We start from the raw sequence: 26,587 nt of genomic DNA on the forward strand, positions 1-26,587 counted from the left end.
GCTCTGGAGATCGATTTCTGTTTCAACGTGTTTTTGCAGTGTTGAGCAATGTAGCCAATCACATACATATGGTGATTTCCTGAATCAGAGGCATTTAAGTTAGAATCCACTTACCGCTGAAATCGCCAGAGGTTTTTTTCAGGTACTGTGTTCAGCAGGAATCATCTCATTATAACAAAGTGTTGATGCATCGTGCAGCATAGAGAACTTTATTGATAATAATGTATCTTTGTGAGATGGTCGATTACTAAGATGAGTGACAGCTTTTTTAGTGATCATGAAAGGAGCGCTCTTTGCCCCATAGCAATGGATGCCACTAACATATATATATTATAGTCAGAGCACCCTCACTAAATTAAGAAGTACCCTCAGTGATTTGAGTCTGGAGCCGGGCCTGGTATAACCTACAATTTTAGTGTCTTGGTTATGTCACACCTGTAGTTTAATTGAGAGTCTCATGGCAGCAGTCCAGAATGATCAGCTTTACACCTTCGTAAATAAGAGTTTTATGGGCATTTAATTTATTAAATTAATGGATCACAGTGTGTAAATTTTAAGCTGATACATATGCAGGCTTTAATAATAATGGGCATTATGTTGAATGTGTGACTTGTGTCTGGGATCATGTAATGATGCATGTTGTGTGTGTGTGTGTGTGTGTGTGTGTGTGTGTGTGTGTGTGTGTGTGTGTGTGTGTGTGTGTGTTTGCACGTGCTTGTGTATGTTTATGTATGTAACCTGCTATGCATGTTTATGAACATGCATAATGCAGACGAAATATTAATCCAAAAGAATAACATTTTAATCAAAACAAACAAATACAAACACAGATTTTCACACACACACACACACACACACACCACACACACACACACACACACACACACACACACACAACACACACACACACACACGCACATTCTCTACTTTTCCCACACAAACAAACAGGAATGGAAAGAGGGAGGGAGGGAAAGCAATATGTGTGCTCCGTCACAGGTCACTGTGTCACTCACGGTATTGTCAAAAAGTGTTTACGCTCCATACTTCATACATGCTGTCATTTAAAAACAACCAACCATGCTTTATTGTACCCCATTATACTTTATGTTTCACATTTAGAACGTTTCCTCCTCTTACTTCTACATTTGTCCAATCCCTTGCTATTGCAGAACTGTGTAGACACATTCCCCACTTAATAACAGACAAATGAAAGTGACAAGTGCCACTATTGTTCACAATGGCCAGCCTGCCAAGACAGGCTTCAATTTTTTTTCAACACTAAGCCCACCAGGGGTTCTTCTCAAGTTACTGCAAACACTGAGTAAGAAACATTGGACCTTAGAAACTAAAACAAACATTTTTATTCATCAGAGGCTGTTTTGGCCAGACTTTCACCATTTTACCAGTCTATCCTTTTATTTCCTTCATTATTAGGGTATACATATTAATAGGGAAGTACTTATTAAGAATATACTTAAGTGTAAACTGAATGTAATGTGTTCGGCCACATAATAGCATGTTATTTACAATTAAATTGATTATTATTATTATTATTATTATTAGTTTAAATGTATATTCAATGCAGTTAGTTGATTTTAGAAGAGCTTCTTGACACTTAGTTAGGGCTTAAGTAGATTAATTGTATTGTATTGTACTTGTACTTGTAATTACTTGTATTAAGTATAATTACTTGTAATGTCTTTTGCTATTTAGTACATCTGAAATAAATGAAACAAATTTAATATAAAAACACTACAGTTGAAATTATAATCACATACATGTGCTTTAGTATGTTGCTCAGCACATCAAAATAAGTATTTTTTTTTTCAGGATGACAAAAGAATATTAAAACACAATGATTTAAATTGGACTTAAAAGTGGAACTTTTCATTTGACAATGTTTAAAAAGTGTACTTCAGTGTACTTCACTTAAGTGGCCTTTTATTTAATTAATATTATATCATCTGCAAGTACAGCTTTTTTTCTGTTAAATATGATTTGAAGTTCGCTACATTTACATTCAAAACAATTAAGCTCACTTTTTTCACAAGGGTTGTGTCTGTATCTTCACACAAACACACAATGACAAAAACCTTTAAATCAGATAACTGGAGATAAATATAAAACTAAATATGACTGTATTGAGCTGATAGCTTTGTTTATATACAGTGCTATAAACAACAGCGTGTTTTGCACAAATGAGGATGGGGGTTATAATTATAACAGTATACTCAATGAATCCTAGCAGGTCTCACATGACATACATACCTGATTCATTCAAGCTTATCATTTGCTTATTGAGGGTGACAGTGTGTCAGCGACATTATAAGTTACTGGGCCAGTGACTCTTAGCCCACAACTGAGCTGCTGAATTGAGTTACTCATGGGCAAAAGACAGAAGCAGTAAGTACTGTATTTAGATTTAATTTTAATTCCTGTAAAATCAGTGGATTGTTGCCCTGATTGACCCATTCACAGATCTGTATAATTGACCTCGCCAACAAATAAGGAGGCTATCTAGAGAGCTGAGACAGCAAAAACTCTGTTTGCTCTGAGCATGTGAGGAAGGAAAGGTCTCCAATTCCTGAGGGACTTTTTTCAAGGCCATTCACACGAGACCATTTGTAAGATGACAATCAAGGGTTAATTAGATGAGACAAACACACTTCCCATATAAAGGTTTACTTTAATGATCTGTAGAAAACAGTACAGGCTAGTTTTATATATTACACACACATATTCAGCTTATATAATATAAAATACACATAATATACTTTACATACATTTTTATTATATATATTAAGAACTTCTCCTAGTTTCTTTTTCAATGTGAAAGTTGAGCACAATGCATAACCTATATCAATACATCTCACTCAAGACAGACATGATGGAGAAATGTCTGCAAAAAAAAAAAAATAATAATAAAATAATAATAATAATAATAATAATTAAATAGAGAGTGTCATTTATTTATTTATTTCCCTCAGTCAGATGAGACATTTTTCCCCGGGAACTGTGTGCTCTTATCTGGTAACATACAGCTAGACAGTACAGTTCAGTCCATCTGAGAGAGTAAAGCATCTCTCCGTCTACGTACATAGCCAGTCACTGACGTACTCAATCCTCAGCAGACCCGCATCGCAGCGTCATCACTGATACCCACCAAAAACTAGAGCAGAACCGATGCTCTGCTGTTTCCAAATGACCACACTGACACAGTTTCGCTGGCATTCTTCTATTCTGGGTTTAAATGCTTCATTTATGTTATATAAATACACCATGGGATACCCTCCTATGCTAGTGAGCGACGCCGCCGACGCGTCAAACTACAACGCTCGCGCTATATTCTAACTTTGTCTTGCGCACGAAGTGTTTGCAGTTCTTTCATCGGGAGCGTCTTGTTTTGTTGCGTCGCTCGTTTGCAGTGTAGGTGGGGTGTTGTTCATACTTTGTGAAGGAGGAGTATGAGGAAAGGCAATGACCGGAAAGAATCTTCTAGTGGAAGGCAAACACAACACACACACACAGTATTTGGGAACGCTAGAGGCAGTCGCGTAACACAAGACGCATTCAGACTCTGTAAATAGCCTATAATAGCACCGGTTGCGTTACATAACGAGGATGCTCCACAAACTTTATGTTTTATATATATATAATATATATATATATATATATATATATATATATATATATATATATATATATGTATATGTATATATACATATAAAGCCTACGTATATTTTTTATAGTCTCAATTAAATTATTCGTCTAAAACTGAATGCGTCAGTATAACGAGGTCAATAGTGTACAGAATTAAGTAGTTAATATATAGGAATACATATAAAGTCACGCGCATTGCATATTAATTTTATGATGCGTCAGAGCAGAGATGATGCTTACTGGCTTGATCAGTAATAAAATGTAGGCTACAAAATAAAACTAACAGCATTATAATTAAAATAAAAAGGCTTAGGCTAGTTTATGTTACATTTGGAAATGGCTTTAAAATGTAAAAAATAAAATTAAAAAGGGCAGGAATTTTGCTATTCAAGTTTCACTAGAAAAACACACATAAGAACATTTGCAGATAATTTAAAACAGTAAATACATAGCAAATTGCTTTATTGAACTTAACAATATTGATGTCTTGCGACATTCCATGACAGACAGCCTATATGAGCTGAAACGCATCCGATAGCTTATCAGAGGTTTGACTTTACAAAACCATACACGAAATGAACACAAAACGATGTAGTTAACGAACGAATTACAAAATGAAGGGAATCTTGCGCCACTAGTCAGTACTTACTGGTTGTTTTAACCACCCCAGCTGTCCCCTTAAACGACCCCAAAATACTGAAACCATAGACTATTCACAGTCATTTTATTCCGTTGGCAATTTGAGCAAAATGTAATACCGTAAAAGTGAGCGGCTCTCTGAGCAGCACGCACAGTGTGTCGCGATCCTCTGACAATCCTCCGGTGCCTCGGGTTGTTCCAGAGGGGGCGGAGCGGCGAATATGAGTAGAAAGTGATTGGTTCGCGCTACTGTCAATCAAACATTTCCACCAATGAGCCCAATGAGCTGTTAAAGGGGCGGGTTCATAGGTCCGCCTTCCCCCGAAGATTGCACCGCCTAGTGTGTGTGCGTATTTTTTTCTTTCTTTCTTTTTTTTTTTTGGTAACCAAAGCTTGGATGTGTAGGACGTCACATGTTGTTTTTCCTCTTCACTCCACTCACTTAGCGAGATGTGTTATTTACTGTTAAACCGCTCCTCGCACCGAACGCGCACTCCGAGCCGGGTCCATAAGAGAGTCTGACAGGATTATAACTGACTGACAGCACAAGTTAAGGAAAAGTGAGAGTTTTTCTTCACAGCATATGAGAATGGCGAGTCCGCCGCCGACGAGAGGACAGCTGATTTCAAATATGACCGTGAAGAACAACAACCACGTTAAGAAATGCGGCTTACTGAGGAAACAGAAGCACGGACACAAGCGGTTTTTTGTGCTCAGGGAGCCGAGCGAGGGCTGTCGCGCCCGGCTTGAATATTACGAGGAGAGCGAGAAGAAATGGAAAAACAAGTCGGCTGCTAAACGGGTTATACCTTTGGACTCGTGCCTGAACATCAACAAGAGAGCCGATGCCAAACACAAACACCTGATCGCTCTTTACACTAAGGACGAGTATTTTGCCGTGGCTGCCGAAAACGAGCAGGAACAGGAGGACTGGTACTCGGTCTTAACGGATTTAATGAACGAGGGGAAAGTGAGCGACGGCTCCGCGTGTAATTCGGCGTCATCCCTCGTCGGCTTTGATGAGGCGAACTACGGCGTGATAACGCCCGTCTCCGCCACTTACAAGGAGGTTTGGCAGGTCAATTTAAAATCTAAAGGACTCGGACAGAGCAGGAACTTAACGGGCGTTTACAGGCTGTGTTTAACCAGCCGGACGATCAGCTTCGTCAAACTCAACACGGAGGCGGCGTCTGTGATTTTACAGCTGATGAACATCCGCCGATGCGGACACTCGGACAGCTTCTTCTTCATCGAGGTGGGCCGGTCCGCGTCGATCGGACCCGGCGAGTTGTGGATGCAGGCGGATGACTCTGTGGTGGCGCAAAACATTCACGAGACTATTTTAGAGGCGATGAAAGCCATGAAAGAGATGTCAGAGTTCCGCCCGCGCAGCAAAAGCCAGTCCTCAGGTACTAACCCCATCTCTGTGCCCACCAGGCGGCACTTTAACAACCTCCCGCCGAGTCAGACTGGGCTGCAGCGGCGCTCGCGCACTGACAGCGTGGCAGCTACTTCTCCCGTGACGAAACTGACGTCCTGTAGGTTCCGAGCGGCGAGCGAGGGTGACGGCACTACAGGCAGCCCCATCAGCCCGTGCGTGAACAGGACGCATTTGAGCCGCTCCAACACAGTGACAGCTCGCCCATGCAGAACATTCGAGTCGTCATCCCTGCATCATAGCAAATCCATGTGCATGCCTGTGTCTCACTCCCCTCCCTCAGCTGCCAGCCCTGTCAGCCTTTCCTGCAGCAGTAACATAGAAAGTGGCCCTCGCCCCTCCAGCTGCACTGCTTCCATTTCGGGCTCCCCCAGCGATGCTGGCTTTATCTCCTGCGATGAGTGTGGCTCCAGCCCGGGTGATATACGGCACCTTTTAGCAGCAAACCGAAGCAACACACCGGAATCACTGGCTGACACACCCCCCTCACAGGAGGGCAGCGACCTGCACGGATACATGATTATGGAGAGGCCAAACAGCTGTGGACGGCGAAGCGTCCGGGCAGCAGCTGAGGAAGGCAAAGGAAATTTGGAAAATGCCTACAGGAAGAGGACACACTCTCTCACCATGCCTTACCAGAAGAGGGTGCCATCACAAGTGTCCTCAGGTTCACTGGATGAATACACGCTCATGAGAGCCACTTATACAACTGGAGGCCATTCGGGGCGCAGCTCTCACACCGCATCCCCAAAGGTCACATATCCTGAGGATTACGGGGACATTAAAATTGGATGGTTAATGAAAAGTCCAGCAGTAATCTGGGTGACGATGGCTACATGCCAATGACACCAGGTGTAGCTCCACAAGGGGGGAAGGCTGACAACTACATGCCTATGAGCCCAATGTGCGTTTCTGCTCCGAAGCAGATAATCAACCCCAGGACACACCCCCTCACTATAGCTAATGGTTACAGAACCAATTCCCCCAGCAGTTGTTCTCTGGATGACAGTGGCTACATAAGGATGCTGTGCGGCTCTAAGTTCTCCATCGACAGCTCTGATGGGAAACTGACGAATGGTGAGTACCTCAACATGTCCCCTGTAGATTCGGTCACACCACCAGACTACTACCTGAGCCCTGTGGGTATGGAGCAGTCTCCCTGTCTCAGACAGCTTCACTCGTTTAACTCTCTGCCCCGCTGTCAGAAGCCCCAGCAGGCTCTAAAGGATGCGGACAATGATCAGTATGTTGTCATGAATCCTCAAAGTCACAGGATAATAGAGGAGTCAGTAAGCACAGCATCCTCCCCTGCCCCATCACCTCTAAGACAAAGCCGCACAGACAGCTTCATCCACCGGCACAGGATCAGCCGGCCCACCCGCCTCTCCCTGGACATGTTCCAAACATTACCTAGCATGAATGAGCATCCCCTCCCCTCTGAGCCAAAAAGTCCTGGTGAGTACATAAACATAGACTTTGGACATGTTGCTGAAATTTGCACTCCCCCCTCCACTGCTTCGTCCGAGAGCCCATCCTCATCCCTTGGATCATCCTCTGATCACAGGACGTCCCCCCTCTCTGATTACATGAACATTGATGTGAGTTCGCTGTCACCCAAATCTGGAAATGCTGCTCCATCTAATCGTTTGGAGCCACTTCCAGAGCTCACACCCTGCCCCGCCAACCCCGAGGAAGAGGAGGAAGACGAAAGGTACCACCTCACTGCACAGGTGGCACCAGTGGGCCCGGTTGACAAAGCTAAAGACGATTACACAGAGATGACATTCGGCGTGCCTGCTTCCCCTCCGCAGCCTGTCTCGCAGCCCTCAGAAGGTGGGCAGACCATCAACCTATCCTCTTGCATGCAGAGGCTGACCCTAGAAGAGACTGTGGGAGTGCCTGCCGTTGAGGCTTTTCTGCTGCATGGTACCACTCTGGCCTTGGTGGACCCTGACCGAGGTGCCAAGGTGATTCGTGCCGACCCCCAGGGACGCAGGCGGCACAGTTCAGAGACATTCTCCTCAACTACCACCGTAACACCAGTTTTCCTTCCCTCCTTCGCACATGATGCCAGGCGGCACGGTTCGGCCTCTGTGGAGAACGTGTCTGTTTCTGTGAGGAACAGCGAAGGATCGGATGAAGAGTATAACAGTCCCATGTGCAGGGAGACGTCGGCTGGCTTCCAGAATGGACTTAACTACATTGCCTTAAACTTGATGGATGGAGGACTTGCCAGCTGTGATTCTCTTGTCCGGTTCAAAACTACCAGCTGCTGTAAAGAGGGCATCAATGGAATACACGTCAGTCCGTATGCCAGCCTTGGGTTCAAGGAGACAGCAACAATAGTAAAAGGTAAACTTTCTGAATTAAAAAAAGAGAGATACATGGTGATGTGCAATCTCACTACCTTCATTACTTAATGTTTAGTGACATTCCTTTCACACTATTTTCAAATGTTATGCTTTGAATTATTCAGAATGGATGATTTAGCGGTGTTAATGTGCCACATGACATGAAAGTTTATTTTTTGCTTAAATAACGACAGCACATTACTTGTGCACCAGATGAATGTGAGCGAGCTAACTGAACAACTTGAGTGTCAGAATGATGGAAAAGCCTCTTTAAAAGCTGTGGCGCAGTTTTTATTCTCAGAGACTGATTGCTTTATCCATTCCTGCAGAGTGTTTTGGATGAAAACAGGTCAGTTAAAGGTTTTATTCCTCTGCACTGGAGCTGCTTATTTGTTGAAATGTTCATTTTGTTGACAATAGTGTGAGGATGAGGGATCTGTGGGATGCGGTCAGATTTAGAGGATGTAAATGTAAAAGAGAGAGAGAGAGAGCTCATATCCGCATGTCAGTAATCCAGCAAAAGAGGAATTATTCTCAATATTTGCATCATACCTTGACTCATTCTCTGAATCAGAATTAGTCATTGTGTCATACTTGAGTGAACAGTAGCTCAGCTACAAACAAGTGAGTCAGTTGTTTTATGAATTTTCAGGTAGAAGGTTTCAGGGATGGAATGCAGAACGTGTGCAAAGGTCGTTCGGAGAGGTTAATGTCGGGTTTGTTTTTCCAACCTGCCAGGTTTTTTTTTATAAGGAATGACCCAGCTTTTGTTTTCCAGCAGGACTTGAAAAACAAAGTTGTTTGTGTAGCGCAGAGATAAACATGTGCTGATAGACACAGATATAGACTCACGTGGACGTTACACACTGAAACAAGTAGTAAGATAGGAGGTGTTTTCTTGTCAAGCGTGACTTTGCATACGTGGGATTGCATGCAGGGTGTATTTAAGTGTATAAAATGAGTACTCTACATTTTACTGAGACCTTTGCACTGACAAAAAAGTCAAGGTGAAAGATTACACTCGAAGAACAGAGCGACTTGTCTTATGAATGACACTTCACAAAAGAGTCTAGAAGCAGAAGCCTCTTAAAACAGCTCATACACCATAGAAGGCAAACAGACAACATCAGAAGCTCAATTATGCTCTCTAGTGTGTGTTTCTGCAGTTCTCTGTTTACCCCTCCACAAGTGGCCGGAGCAGAAAGACATAGCCGCAGGCCACGGAAGCCCTAGAACATGGGAGGAGACCACAAAGAAAAACTTGCACAAACATCGACACGTACTCGCTAGCGCGCTCAGCCATCCTGCCCTGTGATTGGTCACCAAGAACATTCCACTAAAACAAAAGATGATCCACAAAGACAGAACAGAGCTCTTATTTCCGTAGAATGGCCTGCTAGTCTTCCTGATAGAAACTTGTAGGTATGGGATCCTGCACTCTGTTTACTACACCAGCATCTGTAATGCCACATTCCACACCTTCCCTCCTCCCGACACTTTTACACACACTGATTTGAATAGTACGTTTGTGAATGGGAAGCAGACGCATACTTTAACAAACACAACTTCATATTTACATAGTGTGCAGGATGTTTGACTCGGGTTTATGATGACGCTTTATCTTGTTAGGACTGATTGGTTTTTGTCACACTCTGTCATATTTATTTCAGTGTTTTTTTTTATATCTGCGTCCACACTGAGTCATTGAATTTTAAAATACTCAGCCAGTGTGTTGTAAATCAAACTGGTCACCCCTGACCTGGCTTTGCATATAGAAGGCTAGAGAAAGATCAGCATTGAGAGCACTGTGGGTATTGACGCTTTTAGCTATCTTTTATTTCCTTAGATTGGCTTCTTTTCATTTCTGTGTTTATAATAGCACTAGAGAAGAGAGTAAATAATGTCTTAAAAAAAAACAAAAAAACTACTATTAGGACATCCCAAGAACTCATCTCAGAGAGCTCAGTGCGTCTGTGAGGGGCTTCCTAAGAAGCTTCCCCCCAAGAATAGTGTATGTTAGGAGCTAGGCAAGCAGATGGTGGGGGCCAGGGTCGTGCACCTGCCATTCCAAGCAGTGCACAGTGGTTATCAGGCCCATCAGAGCCCTGACAATGCTCTAATGATTAGCGACCATCTGCTGCCCCACACAACAGCTCAGAGAGACATACAGGGAGATACAGTCAGATACATGTGAAAACAGTTGGCACAAGCTTGAAATAAAAGTGAAACCTCTCTTTTGTTGCAGACACACTGAGCCCCCACCCCTTTCTGCTTTGATAGACATGATTTAATTGAAAAGTACAGCAGTGAAAGAGAGATTGTGTCTATCAATTTGCCTGCTTTTATTTCTAGAGAACAGGCTTAGATGACCATCCCCCATCAAAACACACACCTATTCCTTTGAATCCTAGCCCATCATCATGCTATCTTTCTCTCTTCCACCAAAATCTTTGTTTAATATCTCCTCTGATTATTTTCATACGAGGGATTATTTTCCTTTCTTCCGTTCTCCATCTCCAATCATCACTCTGAATCTGCCTCTCCATCCTCTCTCTCCCTCTTCTTCATGTCCTCCTTCACCTCTTAGTCCTGTTGATGTTGTTGCTGACTCTCTAAGTACCTGCTATTGTAGCAGATTTTATAGTGTTAAACTCATCTAAGATGTTCTGTTAAATGTTCTCACGACCCCTACTTTTAGCAGCACAGATAAAGCGGATTACATGCTGCCACAGATTAGACATTGTTGAGCAGCTTTATATGGTGACCAAGTAAATGGCATACACACACACACACACACACACACACACACACATACACTGTGATTTTCACCTCACAATCAATAGAATAGCCTAAATAAAATTAGATCTATTTTTTTAATGTTTTTTTTTTTTTTAAAGAAATGTATAATGCAAAAAAAAATAACATGCTATCACAGTAATATTTGTTGTACTGTCATTTTATTCTAATATTAAAGGGATCATATGATGCGATTTCAAGTTTTCCTTTCTCTTTGGAGTGCTACAAGCTGTTTGTGAATAGATAAGAGCCCTAAAGTTGCAAAGACTAAAGTCTCAAACCCAAAGATATATTCTTTATAAAATTTAAGACTTGCCCACGCCCTCCTAAAATGCCTCATTTAAACACGCCACCACATGTCTACATCACTGTGTGGGAAGATTTGCATAACACTGCCCAGATGTTCACGCAAAGAAAGAAGGCCTAACTTTTATTTCTCGCTGTAGTATTGCCGCCACCGCCGCCATGTCGTGGAGAGACTGTGTGTTTCATTGTGAAAGCAACACTACTTTGTTTGGCCTTCCAAAAAGAGGACACAACTAGAAATCAGTGGCTAAGTTGTATTTTCAACACTGTTCCAGAACAGTTCAACAGAAATATTTGTGTGTGCAATGCATTTTACGGAGGACTGTTTCCTGAACCTAACGTTACAATGCCGACTTTTCTGACTCACAACCAGAAAGTATGTTTTCATATTTAAAGAATTTGCCACTGATGATTCAAAAGTGTGTTTTGAGCAGTGTAGAGTAGCACTTGTTGTTTGGTCGTTTCTCCAAACACAAATGCAGACAAATGGTTTTGTTTACGCGGTGCGATATGCAATGGAACGCATTAAAAAGACAGTCTAAGTCATAATAATACGTAATTATGTCCTCACTGAATGCAACAAATGGCTCATTTGTAATGGGTTTTATTGGCTTTGTCTCATCGCACCGGGACACACTGCATCACAGTATGGCAAAGGGCGTAACATTTCCGTAACGTGCTCGAGGTATTCAGCCAATCACAATGCACTGGATAGCCTGGACAATTAGAGCACACCTCGCTTTTCAGAATGATGAGCTTTGTTTTTTGAAAAATCGACGTGTTTCAGAAAGGTGTGACATAGAGGAGCAACAATAATGTACAGTACTTTTTTGAAAATAATGTGTTTTTTTCTCGGGACCTTAAACCACATAAACAACTTGCAAATACCTAGTACATTCATCATTCCATCATTTTTGGTGTATGCATGTAAAGTGTATAGCATTTAACATAACACTTTATGTTAGCATCCTGTACATTTAAAATCCCTTTTATATGTGTGTGTTTTAGCATGGGAATGAGTGGGATGTGGCTGGAATATATCATCTGAAATCTGCATAGGATGCTCTTTAAGAGCATGTGCCGTGTGTGGGAATAATTGCATGGTATGTGGCCTGATGCTGAATGAATGCTCCTTTTCTCCCCTGCTGAGCTAAGTGATCTGAGTGTGTGTGGTGGGCAGGGGGCACAGAATATATAGTGATGCTTTTAACTGTCATCAAATGAATTTAAATGGCTCTTTGGGCATTGTGTTTGCCAGCTTTTTTGGGTTTGTTAAAAAGGGAATGAGTGTGGGATCTGCTGAGCTCACACAGCCTTATGCACACATTTTTCTTATTCATGGACTCTAGTTTATTTCTATTCGAACCGCTGAGCTCTGTTGGCTTAGTTGGCTGTAGTGTTATGAGATTAGGCTGTGACATTTACACATGAAGATCATCACACCATGCATACAGTACAACCTTTTGCCCAGACATCTCTCTGCCCCTTCTCACTTCCCATAGCTGATGATGTCCAGACTGTTTACAGATTACAATTTGATATTGATATTTAAACTGTAACATTAGGTTGTTTTGAAGCTATGGCCTAGCAGTTGGTGCCCATAGCTCATTTTCCCGTTGAGCTAATTTGGGCAATGTGGATTTCCTTAGGATTTTCCTAATTTTTTGTCTCTTCTTTCTCCGTATAGGGAACTATATATTGGCAAAAGGGCTAAATAAAAATTAAAACAAACCAAAGCAGGTACTCGTACAGAAGTCCACATACTATGTAATGTTTTGTAACAGAGGCAATTTGAGAGAGTGAAATCCCTTCAGTTTTAATTTTGTGTGTCTATTGAAGTCACTTCTGCTACCTCAAACTCTCACTGAAAATGAATGACTTCCAGTTGCTTTGTTGCTACAAATCGCTGACAGTGTGAACATCCCTAATGGGAGTAACACTGGAAGATTCTACTGAGTAAAGATGAACAGAGATATTTTTTTCTACCCCCAAGGGTTAAAACTGATACCCCACATCTATGATATATGAGACTGGCATAGATAAATAAATTAGTAACGCTAGCACATGTTTTCAGTACAGCCAGCCACTCAACTGCTTTTTTCAACTACTGTAAATACGCCTTGTGTGTGAGAACAGTTGTGTTTTTTATGTGTGTGTGTGAACGGCAGACTGTTTCCCGGCCCGGCTGCAAGGGCTAAATTTAAACCTGTGTGAAATAAATAAAAAATGAGTTGCATGACAAATGTGTGTGTAGAGAGGGGATAGTTTTTGGGGATGGGGGCAGCGGGGTTCACAGGCTGTTGACTTGAACCAGTGGGGTCCAGATTACAGCTGCTTTAAAATACCTGCGCTGATTTCTCACACACAGACACGGTAAAGTTTCAATGTCGTAAATGTGTTTAGGAAGCGATATGTTGCATTCAGCTATGTAGATCTGAAGACGTTTATAGTTTGAGAGATCACTCTGAGAGACAAAACAAGAGGGGGAGAGAGATGGGGGAGGGGATTTGAGGTCAGAGGGTCCAACAAGACCTCCTACTTCTGGCCTCCATCTGCTCTTACTGATATTTGAATTTGAGCATATTTACATTTAACTTTAATATTGATTGATTAATATTTACTCATTGAACTGTTAGAAGCAGAATTTCACACAAAATTCTGTTTTAGTGTTATTTAAAATTGTTTAAATTGTAGTTATGTAATGTTCTGATTTTCGATACTGAATTTGATTAATCTTAAGTAAACAAAGTGTTTTTTGCTTAATTTAAAGCCAAACTCGCATCAGTCATGTCAGTTATTTCTTTATTATTTTTTGGTCGAAATAATTTAAATTTATAGTGATAATATATATATGTATGTATATATATATATAACTATATATATATATATATATATATATATATATATATCTATATAATATATATATTATATATATATATATATATTTGACAAAAAATAAAAAAACAAAACATTGTCAACTAACTGATTTCTTTTTTTTTTTTTTACGTTAAAGTACTAAAATTACTAATACTAAAACTGAAAAAAAGCCAAAAATGAATATTTAAAATAATTCAAAAGTACATAAATTTACTAAAGCTGAAAATAAAAATTAAACTGAAAATATGAAATCTAAATATTAAGAAACACTATAATATAGTATAAAAAAAATGTTGTTAAAGGGGCACTGTTCGACTGTAACAGCACAACTCTGAAGATTACTTCAGGACACACTGAATAAAGTTAAGTCAGATCAGAGTTGGAGAAAAAAGACATACAGTATAATATATATTCAGTTCCTCCCTCTTCTCATTCAATCTCTCTGTGTCTCTGTTGAGTGTTTGTCCCATGACCTCATGGCTCTTTCTTTCCTCCTCATTCATTGGTGCCGTTTTTTCTGCCTTTCCGGATCAGAATGGGAGATCCATGGAATTGCCAAGCTTCCTCTTGCTTAATTAGCTCTGTGAAATCCAAGCTGCCTCTCTGACCTCCGCACACACACACACTCTCTCACATGACTCCGGCTCTGTGGCATCAGTGTGAATGTGAGAATCAGCGAGAGGGGGAAAGAGATCTCTTGTCTGTTTTTGAGTCTATTTATACACATGACGAACGGAGTCCACCTGACACGGTTACGCTGAGAGTCTGGATACGAGCAGCTGAGCTCAAGTTCACATCAAGGTTTCCAACTGCGCTGTTACGCTGATGATTCTGTAGTCAATATTATGCTTTTGTTTTAGATGTGGTGTCTCTGAAGCACTCAGTGGTGACAGTAAAATACAGTAGAATCAGGTCATATAATGTCATTACCCAGTTATTGGTAGCATGAAACTGGACACACATTTTACAGTCTCCACTGGCCAAACTTTGAAAAAACTCAGCTTATAGTGTGACTTGTAAAAGGAATCTTCTATCTTTTTACCATTATTAAAATATAAGTAAATAAATAACAATAGGGAACAAACTCTGCAGTTCATTTGTTGTTTATTTAATCAATACAATCAATAGAAAAATTAAGTAAACATAACATTTAATTTCTTAATTGTGAATGTGTGAGATTATAAAAAAAAACTTATTGGACTACACAGTTTTGCTGTATGTTTTTGAATCACTAAAAGAGAATCAGCTCAGAAGAGTCATTTGTTTGTGAATTAGACTACACTGGTTTCACTTTACATTTTTGATTCACTAAAAAGAATCAGCTCATAAGAGGCATTTGTTTATGACCCCTTAATAGGAAAACAGTGATTAATCTTTTTCAGAATAGAAGTTTAATCTTGGGATTTTGTATTCAGTGCATTGACAAATCAGAAGCCAGGACTGGAACCAACTGTTTTTTTAGGGTTTTTTTCCAAATGCTGTTTGGAAAAAAAATACTTGACCCAAGCAGCAATTGTTACAGTTGTAGAAATAGTTTTTATCATTGGTTGGTATCATTGTTTTTTTTTAACCATCAGGGTGAGAACAGCAGCATAAACATGTTTTCTGCTGTTTTTCACCACCACAGGCCGGTAAAGTTGAAAAGAACAACAGGAAAGCACCTACTCCCCCCGTCTCTCTCTCTTTTGCTCTGTCTTCACTAGTTGGCCATGAGCAAACAGATCTGTCAGCACTTAACTGGAAGAGTAATACCTCATAATCGCACACAGAGGGAGGTATCAAAGAGCAGGAAAAGATGAGGCACTTTACGGACCGTGAAAATGCTTGACCTCTTGCTGGCCCCTCCTCCCTGACTTTACCCAGCTCTCTATGAGACAATGCGGCCCTACTGACATTCATGGGAATTACTTCCATCCCTGTCGGAGTGGATGTTGTGATATCGGGCTCACATGCGGAAGTGTTCGGAATGTGTGCGGGCAGTCCAGATAATGGGAGCGATTATGGCGTGCCGTATAGCCGATGGCCGTGAATCAAGGGTTTGTTAAGTGTGTGTAAAAGCGAGTCTCGCTCTATGAAAACACCTCTTGTTCTAGGCAGATGAAAAGCAGGAGGAGGAGATCGGAGGAGGCGGCGCTAGAGTATGGCCAGGCAAGACTGGCCCATGAGGGGTTTGTGTTTGCAGAGACTTCCGCCCAGTGTGAGGTCTACATGCAAATGAAACCTCACAAACAAGTACAACGGGTGAGAGGTCAGGATAGCGATCTAGTGTTGTCAACAGAACCCAGACAGCAGCAAGAGAAAGAGAAGCAAACTGTCAAATGCCACTGTTGATGTGTGTCTTCTCTCTCTCTTCTCTCTCTCTCTCTCTCTTATGAGACCATTCGCGCAGGATGGATTCTTGCATTATTTGTATAAATTGTTTACATGGTAATGTGCAACACACAACTATTGTTTCATATTTTATATGAACTATTGGCCCACATTTTATAAATTAATTCCCGTCGTTTAAGTTAAATAGTGGTCATGTTGTAGTCATTTATTCCCTTGTTTTAATTTAGTGAAATGATGGCCATAATTTAACTAAAAAGAATGAAAACATGTCCACAAATTAAGAATTAATTTGAACTAGATATTATTTTTCCCTGCACGTCTTGTGCGAGACGTGTACTGACAGCTAACTGTAATAATATAAAAACGGTGTAAATGTTAAAAATACTGTGAAATGTAGTTTGGTAACCCTTAAAAAGACATTTTCTAAAGTTTACAAAAACCTCCTTGTAGCCCACTGGGGGTTCCCAATATCCCAGTTTGAACCCCCTGCCCTATTCCAGCTTAACATGCAGAAACACTTAGATTGGTTCCCTCCCTCCAAAAGTGTAAGCAGATTGCTGAACATCTAAGGTTGTGTTGCGTGGGAGTGGATAAGTTGTTGTATTTTTGTGCTCTTTCCATCAGCTGCATAGTGCTAAATGTCAGTGAGTGTTTCCCCTCGGCTGTCTCTGAGCACCTGCCACTTCTGTTGCTCGTAGCAAAAGAGCACACATTCCTTACTTGGTAAAGGAGAGAATGAGAGAGAGAGAGAGAGAGCATGTAACCTTTTCATCCCCCCTAGCCGGCTTCATTCCTAATGTATAAATCACATACGAAATGCTCATGGAACAAAAAACACCTCTCTGAAAAAAGAAAATATTCCACACAAAACACACAGAAAAATGATAGTATTTCAGAAAAATGCAGAAACATTAGTGAATGCAATAGCCCGTAAAAGGCTGTTGTGTTATGTGACAGGCAGCGTGATCGTGTTGATCTCAGGGAAACATTGTGTTTTCTTTCTCTGTCTGGATATTATAGACATCGCATTAATGTGCTTCTTTCTCTCTCTCTCTTATTTCCTTGCAGACTAAACAGAGCCAGTCTCCTCATTAAAGCTCCGTCACCTCTTTTCTCCGTCGAGAGGAGGAGAGGAGGCAGAGGGCAGGCGCTCGTGTGGACAGATGGACCATGTTGCTGCTGCTGCTGCTGCTTTCAGCTCTCTGCTGATCTTTAACCTCAAGAATCCATTCGAATGGCAGTCGTCACTGGCAACACGGACACTGGACCCCAGTGCGAGGCATGACGATGACTCACAGACACAGAGGCGGGACTTCCTGGTCCATCTGTTACTCACAACAACGCTCTCTCCCTCAATTTTTGTGTGTTTACGGACCTTTTTCACTGGTTTTGTTACAAGCTCTGGACTTTGAGTGGCCAGTGTCCCTCAACAACCCCCCCCCCCACCCAAAAAAAAAAAACACACACTCAAGACAAACATCCAATCTGCACACACATACACCTGACACACCAAGTCGCTTATTTATTTACCCGTGTGGCGGCGTGTGTGCATGTGTTTGCGCACAAGCGGTTTTTGCAACACTGCACAGAGGTGGCATTTCAGAAATTTACTCAACAATTGGAATCGGGTCGGAAAAAGCAGTCACTTGGAAACCCTACCTCAGAACGAGCCAGGTTATGACTTACAAAAAGATATATATTGAGAAATTAATTTATTTTTACAAGTGAATGTTTTCATAAAAAAAAAAAAAAACAACACAATCCAAAGCCTTACTGACTGTACTGTCAAACAGTGTTTCCTGGAGGACCTGCGTACACTCACAAGAGTATCAAAGATAACTGTTTGCCATGGTTACCTGAATGTCTTGTACTGAAGCAGAGGAAGGTCTTGCACTGCAGTCAAAGACCTATTAATGCTATTTTGCATTCTACACAGATATTTAAATGATTTTAATATAATAATATTTATCTGAGGACAGGTGGCCGCCTGCCTGCCATCCCGCACATATGCAAAGCAGGCTTCCAGAGCAGAAGAGTTATCAGTTTTTGGACTGAATGAAGCCACACGCGATTTACCACACAACCCTTACGGTACGCTAGATAAATGATGTCGTGCGCCTCAGGGTCAGAGAGAGGAGCACCTCACCAAGCCTAGGCACGCTAGCACACTTTATATCACTGTCTTTACACCTTAACAACCCAGAAGCCTCTGCTGACTTGCCCTCTCTCACTGGCTCTGAACACACAGGCTTCCCTTCACCTTACATCAGCACCCGTCGGCTCACCGTTCGAGAGAGTGATAGAGATTCAGGGACGTCTCAGAAGGCCTGACACCATTAATGCTGCTCCCTACCGTCAGACAGGGATAGACTCGTCAGAACCAATGCTTTGTCTTGCACTTACAAACTCCTTAGATTGTAACACAAGACACTTTTGAATGTAGAGTATTCTGGAGATCTCCGCAGGAGACCAAACGCACGGCCTAATACATCCACAAACAGGACTGATACCGGAGGCAGAGTCATTCAGATCGACGCAAGCAAGCCAAACAAAGTACAACACACACAAACTTGACTTCAGTATATGAAAAACGTTTTGCCTAGAAGCGATGTACATAATGTATAAAGAGATTGCAACTGATGTTTTTAAGTATGATAATATGATAACTTATGTCTGTATATGGTTCGTGTTTGATATAATTTCCCCCAAACAACTAAAGCACTAACGAAGTACTTGCCAAAGCCTGAAAAACTTTGGCTGGGCGCTTTTCTTTTCTAATACTTCAGTATGTTTGTAAAAGTAGTACACTGTACAATAAATGCCACTTCAAGGATATTTGATAATGCTATGATACAGAAAAAAATAAATAAAATAAAATTAATTGAATGATACTTGATATTACAAAATAGGTACAAATTCACAAACGGGTGCATATGCAATATTTACATTTTTTAAAGATCCGTTTACAGAAATGAACCAAATGTATAAATACTATGTTAATATATTTAAAACCTTTAGAATTTTTTTTTTTTTTTTTGCCAACTTTAAATGGAAAAGTGTTTTTTTTTTTTCCTTTTGTTCTTTGTTGCTGTTGAATCCTAACAGTAACTTTCAGCAGTGTTCTTATGTGAATGCTGTTTCTCAGTATGGAAAGCTTGATTATTTCAATGCCTGAGCGTTTTTTTTTTTTTTTTTTTCCTGTGTCTTCCATTGTATACTACTTCATATTATTTGCATGTGATGCTACTTAGAAATAATTTAAACTTAGTGTAATTAGCATTGCTTTAGAAACTGTATTGATCCGAATAGCCACAAACAGCAATAAAAAAGTAACATTATTTAAGAAACCCTGCATCTCTGCTCATGGTCTGTTTCATAGCTTACAAATGACACTACTTGTGTGATTTCCTGAGAACAACCTGGCTCCGTCCAGACGCAGATGTCTTCATTCATCATCTGAGCAACAGACACTCTGAATACATTCAACTTAAGTGATGTAAACTTTCAAGGAGTCTGTGCAGTTAATTTAACGCAGACTAAACAAATAGTTCATGAAGACACTCATAATGGCTGCAGTCTGATCTACTGCCTGACCCCCAAATACATAACAGACTAAAAGGATTATGAAAAATTTAATGCTCAAAGCCATATGATGAAGGATTATTAATTCTCAAGCCCCTGCTAATTAAAATGGTAATTAAGTGCCAACAGTGTGGGGGTTTGGGTCGGGCAACAAAGAATCAAAATAAACAGGTCTGGGATCCTTCCCTCTGGCCTGCCTCAGCAGATGCAGGGATTCCTGGTATCCCGCTGAGCTGAGACCGGCCGGATTTCTGTGTCAAGACTCACTGATATGTTCAGTCATTATGTCTCAACCAATTAGACAGATTTATGCATAATCGAGCAAGCTTTGAGAAGTCCTTTTTGACTCATGTCTCATTTAAAGCCGTGTCCACTTATGTGAATGCTGGCATTTTCCCACATTCTGGGAACTGTCAGCCAAGCCTTAACTGGGCGAGTCAGACTTGTTTTTTCTGATATACTGTGTGTGTATATGATTGACACCAGGAAAGACCCAAGAGGCGTGAATGAGAGCAGGAAGAAAGTCCCAAAGAGAAACAGCTTTCCTCAATTTACTGACAATCCCATCATCCATCACAGCCCTCATCAGCCACAAACAGCTCATAGGACCAATTAAGCACGCTAATTGATCTTATTAAATAATAAAAGTTAATGGATGATTGAAATCATCCTGTAGATGGGAGCCTGGATGCTCAGGCTTGATGACGGAGAATGGTACTGCAGCACTGTCATGTTTTATTTTTGGATATATTACACAAAACATTAAAATCACTAGTTTAAGATTTACAAGTTTACATACATTTCAGAGTAATACACTGTGACGTGGTAAATTATTATTTTCATCGTGCTCTAAAGTGAGAGACATAGCTGTTTTAAAAGGGAGGCTGGATGGAGGTGCTGTGAGAAATATTTCAATTAATAAGTTTTTGTGATGGAGTAACAGCATAAGCATCTATCATTTATGTTTATCTTCAACTTAAATTCAACTTAAATAACACCTTTAAATTCAAAGACAGCAAAACCTCAGATGGCAAATAGCGAGAGAGAGAGAGTTGAAAATCTCTCCTTAAAGTGATAAAGTCACAGTTTTTTTTTTTTGCCCTGGAGAGAAAAAGCACTGGACTACAAAGCTGTTTTTTAAAGCCCCACAGAGGGCTCCTGACTGTCCTGGGGTCGAATCCATTAAAACTTATTAGAGTAACAGCGCTGATCTAAGGTCATTTTTAGTTATTATATTATACCCCTATGCAGGTTATATTAAAGCGTGCTGATCTACTGAGGGGCGTAATTTAGCTTTAATAATGAGAGAGAGAGAGCGAGAGAGACAGTACAAGCCATCTGAGGTTACACTAATCATGTATGAAACATGCAAAAGTGCAACATATTAATAGACATTATTCGGTTAAACAAAATCCATAAATGACCATAAATACTACAGGGGGGGGGTGGGGCTATACCTTAGAGGGACTGGAGGAGCTCGAAGAGCTAATGGTGTAGAAGAATTGTACACAATAGACCAATCATGGCCTACAAGAAGGTGGGCTCTACAGAGAATGCAAACCAATTCAAATATGCATATATGGAATAGGAATTTAATGGAATTTAAAAAATCCTGACCAGGACATGTCCAGGAAAAAATTATGGTTTAGTATATTTAATTTAAATATACATATCATTAATTAATTAATTATTAAAATTAAAATATATATATATATACCTCAAATGGGTGCTCGACTAAAAACAAGTCAAAAAAATTGAAGTATAAAGTCAGAAACTGTCTGATGAAGAGCCTGCATGCTCGAAATGTCCCAACGTTATGCCGAAAGTTTTTTAAATAAATATTTGATACTTTTTGAGAGCTTTGGTGTTGCTGACTTTATACTTAATTGTTTCTACTTAGTGCATTTCCTGCAAATATTAAAATAATAAAGGGGTCTCAGATAAATATGCACAGTGTCACATGGCTATTGCAAACTGTCACATGACCAGAGCAGTTTAATTCTGGTTTTCCACCTTGAGTAGATGACGGCTGGATCAAAGCTCCAAAACGAAAGGCTAGTAAAGTATGTTAATATAAAGATATGACAAAGATTTTTCGTCCACATTATCTTTCAGGTGTCTAGTAATATATGAATTGACATATATTTCAGTTTTGTTGAGTGTGGTCATAGAATGAGTAAATAACGTTGATGGTCACAATACTGACCGGTGGAATAACAGTGAATGATGAACAGAAAACCCCTTGGATAGAAAGTGACAAATCATTTACACTAGATTGACGATAGACAATGGTTATTTTTTATATTATTTTTTTTTGCCTGTGAATTTCATTATGTGATGGACCAATCCAGTGTGTTTGTTTGAAATATCAGAGACGTTAATTTTCATTTCTTTTTCTCTGAGACACATGAAAGTTATAGCATGCTTTGCTCAGCAAGTCTGCTGGTGTTTTCCTGAATGTAATGGTGAGGCTGAGGTGAGACGGCAAGAGTTTCTCAGCTGTTTTTATGTTGTTTGCCTGCAGCACAGGACTTTCAGCATTGCGTAAGCACTAGAATATGGTTTTGTTTTCTTTTTTTTCTGCTGCTGATGTGAAGACAGGCTCGGCGGAGGGATCCCTCCCTCTCTCACTCTTTCTGTCTCTCCCTTGCTTTCTGCTGCTATGCAGGCCAGATCTGATCCTGCAGAAAACTCGCCAGACAGAGAGATGAACTATCAAAGACCATCCTCTTTCACTCTTTCCTTTACTCTTTCTGTATGTCTGGCAAACAGATGCTGATAGATCAGACAGAGTAATAGGGTTGCTCCATGCAAACACATGCAATGGACAAAGACAGCATGAGAAGTACAAAGAGCTTCATGAGACTGAAAACAGACAACACAAACACACCTGAGCACACCTGGGATGACTCACTATCGACTTGGCCAGCATTCAGAGGGGTGAGCTCATGGTCCGCCCTCCCCCCTCTCTTTTTCCTCTATTGCCTTTGTTGTTTTTCCCAGAACTCTCCACAGCCACCTCAGCAGTAGGAGTGAGGGGCGGGGTTTAGATAAGACCTGCCCACAGCTCACCTGTTTGAACATATAAACAACACGACTTCATGTGCTTGTGTGTGTGTGACAAAGTATGCTCCTTAAACGGTCTCTAGACAAGGAGAAATTAGTATCTACATCATCGAAAATATGACTTTTCACAAAAAAAAAAAAACAAATAAATAAAAAGATTTAGCCCAGTTACACAGCTTACTGCAACATTAGTTCAAGGGCTAAGAATGTTTTAGATATAAATAATTGAAATGATAAAAAACAAATGTACAATATTAATTCCAAATTTTATTTTATCTCTAAAAACTAGTATAGTTTTTATAATGTTTCAAGATTGTTTAAATATTGCTTGTAATTGTAAAAGCTGGCAAAATACTTAATGATTCTTTAGCCAAAAAGACAAAAACAAAACATCAACAACAACAACAACACAAAAAAAAACGGCAGCTGTATATGATTGGACCTTTCTAAATATATGGTCATGTTATAAATGTTGTGTAGAGTTTTGTTAGATTGGTAGTGACACAGCTCTGATCTTATGCCACTCTCTCCTAAACATAAAAGCCAGCCAGCTGCAGAAAACAACCACAAAGCAAACCTGGAATGATGGCTATAAAATGGTTGAGGCCCCCAAAAACAAAAAAAACAAAAGAAAAATAAAATCCCCAAAAACCCACTAGTCTTCTGAAATCAATCAGGCTGATAAGGGTGTGTCTGTGAGTCACAAATTCAGATGAAATTCTGTGTCAGCTTGCAACCTCATGTGTTTCTCATGCATTCTCTGCCTCATCAGTTTCACAAACATGTTGACTCTGGATTGGAGCTTACAGGAATCTCTTTTAGAAAATATGTGGGAATTAACCAATTCTCACTCACTAACTCTCTCTCACTTTCTTTCTCCATGCTCAGACAAGTCATGGGAAGGTGGCCTCTCTCTTCTTCTGCTTGCTGCTTCCACGGGAGGCTTCCCTGCTTGTTTACGCTTGGCCAAAGCCTGTGCGCTCTTTCCAGGCCTGGCTGGGATAATAGAGGGAATGTTTGCTGTTTCCGGGGGGCTAAGTCAGACTCCGACCTCTCTCACACCCCAAACCAACACGCAAACAACAACGGATGACCCACAACCACATCCACCATCCACAAAAGTCTTATCACATCAGGTGTGAACCACTAACCTATAACAAAGTACAGAGTTATCTCAGCTGACATTTTTTTTCTGACATGTTTTTCATTGTAGCAACACCTCAGAATTGTAGTCACACTACAAGTAATAAGCCAGGTCCATACAGATCAGCGCCCACACAGTTCACCGGAAGCATGGATAGCCGTCATTCATTGTGTGTATATTTATTTTTATTTTTTTGACCTGTAAGGTTCTAGTTCAGGGTGATCAACAACTGTAGGCACCGCTGGTGTCAGTGGAACACTAGAAACATTAACAATAAAGACATTATAGAACTATTATATTGATAATTTTATTTTCTTACTAGCAGTTATATACTTATAAGTAAACTGTTTCTTGAAAATTATTGCTTCAGTTAATGTTTTGCAATATAGTACCTTATAATTCCAAGCAGAAAATTGTTTCATCTCTGCATTTGACCTGTTCCAAAAATCCCCATTGGCAAATTTGAGAGGATTTTGATATTGTACATTTAGAATACATTTAGGGTCTCTGTCATTTTCATGTATGAAAGAGACTTGTTCTCCATTTCATTTTTGCTAGATGGAATGTAAAAACTTTGAAGTTCAATATCTCAAAACTTCTCAGAATGCAGATAGAACCTTATGATTCCAAGGTGGCGATTTTAAATCGATTCACACCGATTTCATACAACCATTGCAGAAAATGAGGAAAAAGTCCATAGGTTCCATTTAGGCTTGGTCATGACTCAGTAAATGTGGGGTTGCAGTCCGATACGTTTTTAATCAACAACACACACTCCCATAACAAGTTCTTGAAACATTACTTGTTGTTTGTCTCTTTGCATGTGATTAATGTTGTTGTTGTGATCTCAGTTATAATGGCCTGATGAAACTAAGGAAATTGTCTTGTTTACTACATTCTTAAGGTAGTTGTGCAACTTTTATCGAGGAGGAAGTCTCTTTCATTCTCTTTTGCTTTATCTCTCTCTCTCTCTCTCTCTCTCTCTCTCTCTCTCTCTCTCTCTCTCTCTTTCTCTTTCTCAGTGTTTTGCAATATCTAATAGTGGGGTGGGTAAACACAAGACTCAAGTGACAGATGTGAACTGAAGCAATTCATTTGTGTGTGTGTGTACTCTCCTGACCATATGTGCATGCATGGGAATATTTCTTCTCTTTATTATGTATCTAAAGCAAGATATGTACTAATATAATAGATAATTTTCTTTCTTATAGAGGACTGTTATCTCTCTAATCATGGACATTTGAGTGAGAATCGTTCATTAAATGTGTGCTGTTATCTCTCTAATCATGGACATTTGAGTGAGAATCGTTCATTGTGAAACACAATACTGACTAAGCCACCGATCTTGCCATATTTTACACAGAAAAATAAAGCTCACACACTCTTTCACTGGTGTTAATGGGTATGTGTGTTTGTGTGGCTGGGTGGCACAATGGCTGGTTATGTAAGATCGGACCTGCCCCAGAGCTGACCCACATCTCTACACACATGATGAATCCTTGTCTTTGTATTACGTTTGTGTGAATATCAGTGATTTGTGGGACCAAACAGGCAACAGACCTAAAAAAAAAAAAAAAAAAAAAAAAGTTTTTTTTTTGTTTTTTTTGGATTGTTAAATATGTTCAGAGGTATTCATTATTCCTTCATTGCTGCAACATTTTGCATATTTCACTTTGTTATAAAATGTTTTCCTTGTCTATTGCTCAAAGTTTTTGAAGATACATAGAACACTTGACACACAAGAATGGTGACAATCAACATGTAAAAAAATGAGCTATTAACACTAATGACAAAACAACAACAAAAAAAATGAAACAAAAGTCAGCAAATAGAGAAACAATAATCCTATAATTCCGCAATACATGCTGGGAACTTTGTAGCAATATTGATCTATTTAAAATTTTCCTTTAGAAAATTGTTTGACTAGTTGGGTTAACATTTAGGGGAATTAATGAGAAAAACAACAACAACAACAACAAAAAACCTTTAAAAATCCCAAACAATCTCCAAAAACAATTTGCTGGGCTTGATGCATTATTACTTAAAGTAATAACAAACAAATATTGGCACCAGAGCCTTTGATCTTGTTGAACTCTCTCAGGGTAAATTTGGAAAGACCCTTCAGGGTGAAGACTGACTTGAATATTGTTTATATTTTAAGAATGTTTTAAAAGATTGCTGACGTGTTGACAAAAAAGTAACCTCATAAAAGAGGTATATTTTTTAAAACAAACCCTCTGTGTGAACATAAAAGTAATCTTTCAGGACATAAAATAAATATTTAAAAGATACATAGCCATTTTTCTTAGGTTTAATATTTGAATGTATATGAAGTATTAAGGTCTGAGTACAGGTGGTTTTAGCATTTTGATCACATAAACAGAAATGACATTGTGA

At 39.9% G+C, this 26,587-nt stretch overlaps 1 pseudogene; it reads left to right on the plus strand.

The window, feature by feature from the left end:
• Window positions 1-4,324: 4,324 nt before the first annotated feature.
• On the plus strand, window positions 4,325-17,537 carry LOC109096615 (annotated as a pseudogene).
• The last annotated feature ends 9,050 nt before the right edge of the window (window positions 17,538-26,587 follow it).

Source organism: Cyprinus carpio, chromosome A9, assembly GCF_018340385.1.
Source record: "Cyprinus carpio isolate SPL01 chromosome A9, ASM1834038v1, whole genome shotgun sequence".
In the NCBI taxonomy this organism is placed as follows: Eukaryota; Metazoa; Chordata; class Actinopteri; order Cypriniformes; family Cyprinidae; genus Cyprinus; species Cyprinus carpio.